Raw genomic sequence first — 6804 nt, forward strand, 5'->3', positions numbered from 1 at the left:
GGTCCGGAAACTTCAACTGGTGCAAAACAGGGCAGCAAGGTTATTAACAGGGACTGGCCGGCGAGATCACATTACGCCAGTCCTTTTCCAGCTTCATTGGCTGCCAGTCCAGGTCCGGGCCCAATTCAAAGTGCTGGTATTGACATTTAAAGCCCTAAATGGTTTGGGGCCAGGTTATCTGAAGGAACGCCTCCTCCCATATGTACCTACCCGGACCTTAAGATCATCTACAGAGGCCCTTCTCCGTGAGCCCCTGCCAAAGGAAGTGAGGCAGGTGGCTACTAGGAGGAGGGCTTTCTCCGCTGTGGCACCCCGGTTGTGGAATGAGCTCCCCAGAGAGGTCCGCCTGGCGCCTACACTGTACTGCTTTCGTTGCCAGCTGAAGACCTTTTTAGTCACTCAGTATTTTAACACTTAATTTTAACTTAAATTTAAATTTTACTGTTTTAACTCTGTATTTTAATCTTATATCAACTTTGCTGTGTGGTTTTATCCTGGTTGCGCTTTTTATATTGTATTTCGTAATTGTGTTTTAACTTGTTGGATGTTTTACTGTGGTTTTAATTTTTGTGAACCGCCCAGAGAGCTTTGGCTATTGGGCGGTATAAAAATGTAATAAATAAATAAATAAATAAATACATCCCCTGAAAGAATGTAATGTGCCAAGGGTTAAAGATGGATTCTCTGCCAAAAGGTGGCTACATGCCAGATTTGCATACCTTAATGGTGGACATCACATGCTAGCAGACAAAGAGGAAAACTTTCAACCAATGGAGCTTCGAATGTAACCTATGACTCACTGAGATTGTGCACCTTAACTTGCAAATTGAATATAACTTCACTTGCTAACCCCGTCCTGACCAATCAAGGGATTAGAAAGAAAGTAACACCCCTGTGTAATTGGAGCATATATATATTGTAAGATTCCTTTGTTCTGGGTGCCTCCATTTTGTAGAACCGGAGAGCACCCCCACACTGCAGTATCGGAAGTAAATGGATGAAGAACATTCTCCAGCCTCGTGTGTTTGATTGGCTACTAACGCACCAGGGTAGCGAGCCTTTCATCCCTTTGAGGGACAACAATATGGTAATAAAAACAATATAAGCAGTACAACAGTAAAACTCACATAATAAAGACAGATACGACAGTAAAACAGTAACATCAGCAAAAATCCTAAAAATATCGAACTTCATGGTTGCACACTAGGCACGCATGAGGCTTTTGTGGCTCCTCTAAGGACATGGAATTCCTTGGACGTTCTCCATACACAAGTACCAAAGTCCAGCATAAACCTGCACCAGCCATACTCAATAAGGCAGGAAGGGGAGAGTTTCTGGCAAGTGGGGTGGATCACTTCTTGTACCAGTGGCGCGGCTTATAAAGACCCCACAGAATTGAGTTGCTTAGTTGACTTCGGCCATAGCTAGACCTAAGGTTTATCCCTGGATCGTCCAGGGGTCAGACCTGTTCATCTAGGTAACACACAGGGGATCCAGTGCTCAGGCAGGGGCGAACCCTGGATGATCCCAGGATAAACCTTAGGTCTAGCTGTGGCCTTCCTCTCCCAGTGAAGAAATAACCTGACGTTGCTCCTCTGCAGACATTCAATTGCTTAAACGGATTCAAATTTTGCAATTGAGGTCACAAAGAAAAACTTTAAAAAGGCAATTAAGTCATATGTTTACACGACTGCAGTTAAATAGTATGCCTGTGAGTGCAAGAGATGGCGCCTTTTTCTGCCATTTATCACTTCTTCCTGTTCTGGATTCTTTTCAGGATTTAAATGAGATCTTTACACAGCTGGTTTTTCTTTTTATGCATAACACTCTATGCCATTTACAAGGGTGGGTGGAGCCTGGCAGGATGTTATCGGTTGTCCTCTGGCGTAACCCCTCCCCTCTCTTGGCATGAAATGAGACACTTCCTCACAAGTTCAAAAGTCTTTGTCTTTGGAGATCTGCTTCTGCTCCTGCTCCCACATAAGTCAGTATTTTCCCTGTAGAAAGCAACAGTAACACTTTTCTCGTTTGTGTATACACTGGGGCAGGGGATTGGGTGGAAGAGGGTTACACTCCTGTCCTATGTGTGCGCATGGGAATTGAATAGAAAGGGCTAAAAGTTTTCCAGGCAGTATGTGCAGAACAGCTCCCATCGCATGGCTAAGCGCTGATTCTTCGCAAGTCCAGAAGTCTACATCTTCAGAGGTCCGCCTCCTCCAACCCCATGTTCAAATCAGTATTGTCCCTGTAAAGGCAAGAGTAACCCTTTTCTCATTTGAATATACACTGGGAGAGGGGATTAAAGGGAAATGGGTTGTATGTGCTCACGTCCTTTGCAACCACTATCCCTCTCCCCCGTGCCCATCTGCTTAGGCATTCCTGAAATATGGAGTTGAGCATAGACTAATAGAATAGTAGAGTTGGAAGGGGCCTATAATGCCATCGAGTCCAACCCCTTGCTCAATGCAGGAGTCCACCCTAAAGCATCCCTGACAGATGGTTGTCCAGCTGCCTTTTGAATGAGCAAAATGAACAGGAGAAAAATGGCGGAGGGGTGGAGGCATGGGAGAAGACACTCCCAACTGATCCTGATGTCAACACTGCACTGCCCATCACCTGCCCACACAAAGCAGGACATAGGGCGATGGGAGTATTACACAGAGAGATGATTGCATGGCCTCAAAAGATACCGCATTTCCCCCATAACAAAATATATTGTGAAAATTGTGTGTGTGTGTGTGTGTCTGGAAGATATGAGACAACAACTGCATGGCAACAGCGTTGTGTAAAGCGCATGGGAAAACCAGTCACCATACCACGATGATTGCACGAAAAAATGCCCGTCTAAAGATGCCCAGATTGAGAAGATAGCGCACATAAATTACAGAATTACACTCGCAAACTCAAAGATCACTGATTGTTTGAAGTGGTCATTCAAATGGGGTCAAAAGTACGTGCTTTACATATTGGGTTGAGGCCGTAAAACAGGGGTGAGCAACTTTGGGGCCTCCAGATGTTTTGGCCTACAACTCCCATCACCCCTAGCCAGCGTAGTTGATGGGGCGGGGCTAGGAAGATGCTAGGAAAGATGTCTGGATGAGATACAAAAGAGATTCTGCCTCTTAAAGTAGGCAGTACTAGATCACACAGGTAAAAGATTTGACTTATTAGTATGATTTCTTTCATTTCTATACTGCCCAATAGCTGAAGCTCTCTGGGTGGTTTACAACAATTCATAAAGTAATAAAATGCAATATAAAAATACAGCATAAAAATGTATATATACAAAATTTAAAAGAATTTAGACAGCTAAGAACAGTGTCAATAAATACTAGACCTGTTTAGAGGACTGGCAAAAATGCCCCATCATTTGCTACTAGTTTAGGGTGACCATATGAAAAGGAGGACATGGCTCCTGTATCTTTAAAGTTGTATAGAAAAGGGAATTTCAGCAGGTGTCATTTGAACGCATGCAGCACCTAGTGAAATTTTGTCTTCGTCATAACAGTTAAAGCTGCAGGAGTCCTGCCCTCTTGACCAGATACAAAAGCACCTGCAGCTTTAACTATTGCGATGAAGAGGGAATTTAACCAGATGCTGTATGCATATAAATGACACCTGCTGAAAATCCCTTTTTTTCCTACAACTGTTAAAGATACAGGAGCCCTGTCCTCCTTTTCATATGGTCACCCTACACTAGATGCCATTAAATGCCTGGGAGTAGAGGGCGGTCTTAACCTGGTGCCGAAAAGACGGCAATGTTGGTGCCAGACGGGCCTGAGTGGGGAGTTCATTCCATACTCAGGGAGCTACCAAGGAGAAGGCCCTCTCTCTTGCTGCCTCCCTCCAAGCCTCTCTTGGAGGCACTCAGAGGGGTCCCCCTGATGTTGATTGTAGTGTCTGGGTATGTTCACATCAGCAGAGGCATTCCGTCAGGTATTGCAGTCCCAAGCCGTGTATGGCTTTATAGGTTAAAACCAGCACCTTGATTCAGGCTCGGAAGCATACACGCAGCCAATGCAAATGGGTTATAACTGGTCTTATGTGCTCAGACTTTCTGGTCCCAGTTATTAACCTGGCTGCTGCATTTTACACAAGTTGGAACTTCTGAACAATCTTCAAGGGTGGCCCGATGTAGACTGTATTGCAGTAATCTAACTTGGAGATGACTGAAACCACGTTATCCCTGGTCAGATAGCGGTGTAGCTGGGCCATGAGCTGAAGCTGGGAGAAGGTACTCCAAGTCACTGAAGCCACCCAAGCTCTAAGTGACAGAGATGGATCCAGGAGAATCCCCAAGCTATGGATCAAGGAGAACCCCCAAGCGAAGAGGCCAGGAGCACTGGCCATTCTCTCTCGTCTTCCTGTCTTTGTGTTTAAAAGCTAAATGACACCAAAGAAAATGGTGCTGCTGCCACTGAGCGAAAGTCTGGCAGTGACCCACTTCTGGATCCCATTCCATTAATTTTACATTCTTAGTTTAAAGTTATAGTGATATTTTCAGTTATGTAAGATGTATTTTTATTGTCTTGTGTACTGCCTAAGGCCCCCTTGGGAGGAAAGACAATATATTAAAACAACAACAGAAAATCAAATCTAGGCAACATGCACCTATCCTTCACTCAATAAGTGAACCGCCCAGATAACTTTGGCTATTGGGCAGAATAGAAATGAAATAAATAGATTTACAGTACAATCCTACTGTAAGTCCTGCAGCAATCTTACTGGGAGTAGACTCCACTAAAGTCAGTAGAACCCCTGAGTAAACCTGTTTAAAAGATGTGCTGTGGCTAAAGTCTTCAAGAGCAGCAACTCTAATGTACTTATGTACACACTAGCTGTCTATGGCCCCGTTCAGAAGACACCTTAAACATGGCTTTAACCATGGTGGTTAAGCCAGAAAGCCAGGCTGTGTTCAGAAGACACCTTAACTAGGTTGACCATGTGACCGGATTTGCCCGGGTTTTTGATGACAAATCCGGGAGGGGAAATCCAGATTTTTCCAAAGAGCAGCTCTAATGGGAATTAACAAAAATGCTTATAACTCTGTCATTTTTTAAGATAAAGGCATGAAACTTGGCACGATAGTAGCTCTTAGGAAGGGCTTTAGTTATACCAAATCTGAATCAGATCCATTCATCCATTGATTTTTTAGGAATTTTTTAAAAATTGAGGTTTTAAAATTATTATTTTTAAAATCATCATTTTTAAAGATAAAGAGCTGAAAGTTGGCACCATGATAGCTTTTAGCTTTAGCCATACCAAATTTGAAACAGATCTGTTCATCCATTGATGATTTGAGGATTTAGATTTTTTTTTTAAATGTTATTTTTAAAGATAAAGAGATGAAACAGCACCATGATTGCTCTTAACAAGGACTTTAGCTATGCTAAGTTTGAAAAAGATCTGTCCATCCATTGAGTTTTAGGATTTTTTTAAAAGTTTGAGGTTTTAAAATTATTTTTTAAAAATAATTTTAACATGGCGACCATGTTGTCCTCCTTTTTGGTTTCCAAAATATGGTCACCCTACTTAAACCATGGCTTTAACCACGGTGAAGGCAAAAAGCCTTATTCACTGCGGTTAAAGCCGTGGTTTAAAGTGTCTTCTGAACGGGGCCTATATAAGACATTATCTAAATCTTCCCACAAGACAAAACAATAAATAAAAATAAGACCAAAATAGAAAGAATGAAGTGCCGGCAACAAAGTTCCAGAAAAACCCCTGGACAATGGGCCCTTATATAGAACTTTCAAACCATCTTTTTAAGCACTGGGCACAAATGAAAGGCTATTTTTGTGGCCTGCAGCTACAATTATCTGCCACTCAGGACAAGGACAGAATTACCACCACACACAAAAAAGAAAAGGAAAAAACGCACACACCACCTGACGAGCGTAGGATTCGAACCCGCGTCTTGGTAGCATGATCCCACTTCAAATTTCCCGCCTCCAGCTTAGATAACTGCAGCCCTTCCAGCTCTCTGTCCTCCCTCCCTCCGCTTCTTTTCCTACAGGGAGAGAGAGAGAGAGAGAGAGACACAGAGAGAGAGAGAGAGAGGAGGGGCTAATCGCATCACACGAGGGGCGTGGCTTGGAGCGCCGGGCAGAACGGCCGAGCGCGAGGAGAGGGGTTGCTCGGATGAAGAGATTGAGCGCGCGCACGCGAGCGCCTCGCTCTCTCACCCACTCACGCGCACTCGCAGAGTCTCTTTCGCGCGCGACGCTTTTCCCTTTTTAATTGGCTGTGGCAGCGCCTCACGCGGCGTTAGGGACGCTGCGGCGGCGGTTCTCGGGGTCGCGTAGGAGGGAGCCGCTCACCTGAACCTCCGCCTTGAGTGGGGGAGGGGGGAAGAGAGAGGGGGAGCTTAGGCAAGACCTCGGGGGTCCCCCCTTCCATTGGGGAGGAAGCTTTGGAAGGGCTTCTCGACTCTCTCTCTCCCTCGGTGTGTTTAAAATTAGGTGTGGGACCTCCGCCTTTCATAGGTGTGCGGGTGTGGATTCACCTCAATCCATTTGGGGCGGGGGGCGACTAGGATAGGTGAACTTCGCGTTTTGTGTGGGAGTGAGTGGTCCTTTGGGGGTGGGGGTGGGGGGAAGCGGCTTCCTCTGAAAGGATATCGGGCCAGATTTCAGAGATCCCATTTTGGGGAAGAGCAGGAAAGGTCTCGCGTGGGGCCTCATCGGAGGCTGGGGGTGAGCCTGCTTGGGAGGGTGTTAATTTTAGAGGGAGGGTCCCCCTTTTTATCCCCCCCCCGAGTAAAAGGACTGAGGGTCTGCTTTATTATTGCCATTAGTGTGTGTG

The sequence above is a fragment of the Elgaria multicarinata genome, chromosome 10 (genome assembly GCF_023053635.1).
Source record: "Elgaria multicarinata webbii isolate HBS135686 ecotype San Diego chromosome 10, rElgMul1.1.pri, whole genome shotgun sequence".
Lineage (NCBI taxonomy): Eukaryota > Metazoa > Chordata > Lepidosauria > Squamata > Anguidae > Elgaria > Elgaria multicarinata.